Genomic DNA, 5,291 nt, shown 5'->3' on the forward strand with positions numbered 1-5,291 from the left:
TTTGGAATAATTTTTCTCTCATTTATATCCTAGTTGTCTTATTTGCAGTTTCTGAAAGTAACCATGTTTATTCCTTAAAAATCAAGAAAAGCTTTGACCTTTACCAGTTTAACTTTGTTTTTGTTAACTATTTAATAGAGTTTAGAATCTGTAACTTGCTCATACTCTTTGGGAAAGAGAGTTTAACTACTGAGAATTAGAAGGGTAAACTAGGACTTAGATGCAAAAATATGTTTAAAAATTTGATGGCCAGAAGCAGATGGCTAATATAAATGAATGGGAGTGAAAATAAGGTCTAAAAATCTTTCTTAATTTTCTCAAAGTTGATATTTATATTAGATATTTAAACTTTATGTGATTCCTTTGATGCATCAAAAGTGTGTTCTCTTAAATATTTAGACAGAAGTATTATTTCCAGTTAATATATGAGAAGGAAAGTATCTTTCATGTCATTTAGTTCATTTCTGTCAGTTTCATCATCATAGTCACAGTAAAAAGAAATATATATCAGAAACTTTCAGAACTCTAGAAAACTGTCCAGTTCAATGCTATGATTCAACATAGTCTTGTCTGTTGTTTTCCTACAGGAATCTATTTACTGATAATAGGAGAACAAAAAAGAGTGCTTAAGGAGAAATACAAAATATGTTATCATAAAATTTAAATTACTTGTCCAAATTTTCTTTTATATGTAGCAGACAAAAAAGTGGCAGATTGACCCCACTGAGAGCCAAATATAATACTCTCGAGTGACCCTCCCCTTCAACAAAACTTTCCCTTCAACAAAATTATTTGATGACATTTTCAGAAGTTTCTATATTTAAAAAAAAATTGTCTGCACATCAGTATTGATTTACTGACTTGTAAATGGCCTTTAAAAGATAGAAAAAGGATGGAGATAAATGACAAAGGTGAAAACATGAGAAGAATGAGGGATAGGTTGCTAAACCTAAGAGATGTTACTATGACAGATTGAACGATGGTGAAATTTAGCCAGTGCTACTGGTGTATTCCATTTAGATTTGGGCTATATGCACTATTATAGACCAAATAGCTGGGTGCAGTAAGAAGCTGCCAGCCAAGACTGTATTCTGTGGCAAGGAAATGCCCTGCAGCTTAGACTGACAAAAGAAAAAAGGAAAGGAGGGAGGAAAGGAGGAAAATATTTTGTTAGAAATTTTCAGAACTAGGTAAGAGGAGAAGTGGGGAGCAAGAAGGGAAATAGAGGAAGGTGGGCCCTTGGGATCTATACCCTCTATTCTAATTTAGACTCCAGCTTGAAACCTTATTTATGAGAGCAGACCAGTGGATGTGGCAAAACATAGCCTAATTTTAACTCATCCAATGTCTCAAAAATGATGTTTCTTTTGCATTGAAGTATCGACCTTATTTATCTGGGCAAGCTTATTTATCAAAGATTAAAATAAAACAAGGTAAGAACAAATACAGACTTCTCCTTGGCTCCTCTATCTTTCTCTACTCTTTCTTCTTGTCAGCTCCACACTCATTTATTTTTTTTCCCATGGAAAGATCCTAATGGCAGCCTTTCTTGTGAGGTTGACCAACCTAATTAAGTTAGATTTCTATACATAACTTGGCCTCTATACAGATAAATAAAGTAATTATTAGGTCTCTGTAACATAATAACTAAAGGCCTTGAATATTATAAGGACAGTTTCATATTGATTGATGGATAAGAAATGTCCAGTTGAAAAATATATGAAACATGAGATTTTCCCAGCATCATTCCAAAACAAATTCTATTTAAAGATATATTGTGCAAATTATGACCACAGTCTTTTCTCTAAATACATCAAAAACATGAGCACTTTTAAAGTTGCCTTATCGTATTTCGTATTTCTAACTTAAGTGATATAAATCCAATTAAATTTAACAAAAATTTTAAAACAATACTAAATGTTCCCCCCCTCTTTTCTTGTGCATGTATCAATCAATCAATCAATCAATTCATTCAGCCAGCCAGCCAAACATTTATTTATCCATTCATATATTTATCTATTTATGTATCTGTCATTAATATATCCAATTACTTGAGCTAGAATTTATCAGCTGTCCTTAATATTAGAACTTTTCACTGAGGTTTTTTTTTTCTTAAATGCATTACTCATTTAATTCAATATTAATGAAAGAATGCGGGCTGTTATGAGGTGCTCTACTTTGTTTATAATAAACTATGAATATAAACTTATACTGTTTACTCCAAGTATACATTATGATTGATTATTGGGAAAATATTAGTATTTCAACTTAGATCCCATTTGTAATTCAGAATTGTGTTCACAAAATAACCATGATTTTAAATCCATGAAATATTTTCCTAACTCCTCTACATGATTCTAAATGTAATTTTGTATAGTTAGTATAAGCAAAATTGAAGAAAAACCTCAAAAACAAATATGCAGCTATAATATTATTATTGAAATATGAAGTTGAACTCTGAATTCCAGTAACTAAGAAATGCTTATTGGAAATTTTTTTTATGAGTTTGTCTGAGAATATCCAACTTTCACTTCTAATCAAAGCAATTCAGTTTATAATTGTACAGAATTTATTAAAGTCAGAAAAATATGTCTACAGTCATACCACCCTGAACGTGCCCGATCTCGTCTGACCTCGGAAGCTAAATGTGGTCAGGCCCGGTTAGTACTGGGATGGGAGAACACCTAGGAATACCAGGTGCTGTAGGCGTTAAAAAAAATGAAAAATAAAATAAAATAAGTAAAATGCATCTTTGGTATCAAGAAAATGAAGACACAGGTTTTTAATACAATTAATTATCTAATCCTCTAGTGATGACTTTCAGAATGACACCATCTGGAAATCCAAGACTACATCAAAACTTCTGTCAACAGAAATAGGAACAAGTATAGTCTCTTCATTTTAAACTTAGTAATATTATTTCTGACACAAATAGGTGTTATTTATAATATATGGAATGTTAATAAAAAGTTACATTTTAATGACAAGAAATGATTATATCACCTTAATACAATAATGCTGGCTTAAAATGTTGGCAATAAGTTACATTTAAAAACTGGATGCAGTGGAATGTCCTTTTAACACTGATTTTGAAGATTTGTCTAACACCCGCCTTATAGTTTTGTGTGCTACAACAGATCTTGTCACATAAATCTTACATGTTAAGGATACAACCTGATTTGTGTCAGCCTTTGATATACATCAATAAATATGCAAGTACATATCTGTACATACAGTGTGTGTGTATGTGTGTGTGTGTGTGTGTGTGTGTACGTATATATATGTAGAGAGAGAGAAATGGGGTGGAGAATGTGGCAGGGGATATTGACTAATTTCCAGTGTGCGGTGTGTGTATATACACATATGTACATAGATATAAGTATAGATATAAATACAGATATATCGATATATCACTGCTTGTCTACTCATAGATTTTCATCTAAATTATTCAATTAAAAATAACTTTTGGCTTTGTAGTATTATTTCAACTATGTCTTTTACTGCCACTCACTTCAAACAATTTTAACCAATGTTTTCTTGAATTTTTTGTTTCCCTTTGTTATTTTACTTGCTATTATTCAGATAATCATTGAGTTACCAAGTTCTACTTTGAAAGAAATCCTTCTGAAAATTTTTGAGATAGATTAATAGAAAGACAGAGGGTAAGAAGGATGTTTCGTAGTCATTCATCTTTTAGCATGAATTAGTTTATTTATAGGTATGGAAAGAGATAGATGATAATGCATATTATTGCAGTGCTTATAATGAATTTACATTTATTGACTGCCTGTAAAGGTCCAGGCAGTGTGCTAAAGACCAGGCATACAAAATTTACCTCGTATAATCTTCACCTTACTGTTAATGAGACTAAATGAGATTCTGAATGCAGGTAGAAAAGAGGATACTTTAGAAATGGAGCGAGTCACTGCAGTGAACCATGGAGTGAACCAAGCATACCTGATTTTAAACCTGTCTCTGCAACTGTTTGCCCCATGTTCGTGGAGACATACATATCGCCTCAGAACTTGCACTTCTGTGTTTGTAAAAAGGAAATGGAAATATCTGCTGAGCAGAGTTTCTGGGAAGATTAAATAAACACATAACAGACAATCATGGTAGGTGTTATTGTGGAAGCTCAAGAAGGGAAGAGTAGTTATAAGATGTATACTTACATATAATATAAATGATTAAAATAAAGTGTTTATGAACAAATAGGTAATATAAGAAGAAAATAGGATTATTCTATTCATTATAATTAATTTATTTGTTTCTTATAGTGAGTATCTCATTAATCATGAAAAATATTATTTAAGTTACCTATTACAAGTAAGGTTATCTTTCTACCAATCCAAAGCAAGATTATTCATTTTATTTCTTGTTAGTGGAGTCTGATCTTATTTTTCATTGTTAGCCAAACTCATCTGTGTCTTGATAGATGCACTCTCCAACAGTGATGCAGAACAACACAAATTTACCTACAACGAGGCTAAGTTTTCTTATTAGCCATACATGTTAATGTTAATAGTTTTGGACTACATTTAAACTTCTAAACACACAAACATGGATCAAATATTGTCACTCTGATAGATAGAATCAGGAAATCATTACATTTATCAAGATATTTTATCTATATTTAAGAAAACATAAACATTTAAAAAATCCTCTTTTGCACTTCAATATAGGATCGAATTAAAGACAAAGAGCAGGCTAAGCGTGTAGGTGATGATTTTATAACTTACATAAGTTTGAAAAAGTTATTAGAACAGTCTCAAAATTGTTTCTTTACATAATTTATTATTTTGAGGACAAAGTGAGAAGGGCGTTGAGTGCAAGTGGAAACTGAATTCTAATGCCTGTTCCACCATTAAGTTGAAATCATTGAAAGGTAGTGCTACTTTCAGCTCTCTAATGTGTCTCTGGCCTCATACATGTAAAGTGGATCATCGGATCCACTCACAATGACAAAGACTAATACTCTTTCCCTCCCAGGGACAACACTTTTTAAAAGAGGGCCATGAGTCTGCTGCACCAGTGTGAATATATTTAACATCACTAAATTGTACACTTCGAGATGCTTAAAATGGTAAATTTTATGTTGTGTGTGTTTTTATCACAATTTAAAATTTCATTTTAAAAAAGAGGAAGAAGGCAACTTATTAACTTCATGAAGAATAGAGGTGGAAGTCCAGGCATGTAATTGTAGGAAAGAATTATCTTTTAAATGGAGGGTGAGAGGAATGCCAATTATGGCCATTCCTCTCATCCAGCTTTCACCCCATAAATATACTTTC

The 5,291-nt window shown here is 31.8% G+C and overlaps 1 pseudogene; it reads left to right on the forward strand.

The window, feature by feature from the left end:
- Nucleotides 1-2,590: 2,590 nt before the first annotated feature.
- LOC118610946 lies at nucleotides 2,591-2,709 on the forward strand (annotated as a pseudogene).
- The last annotated feature ends 2,582 nt before the right edge of the window (nucleotides 2,710-5,291 follow it).

The sequence above is a fragment of the Rousettus aegyptiacus genome, unplaced genomic scaffold (assembly GCF_014176215.1).
Source record: "Rousettus aegyptiacus isolate mRouAeg1 unplaced genomic scaffold, mRouAeg1.p scaffold_m13_p_13, whole genome shotgun sequence".
NCBI lineage: Eukaryota > Metazoa > Chordata > Mammalia > Chiroptera > Pteropodidae > Rousettus > Rousettus aegyptiacus.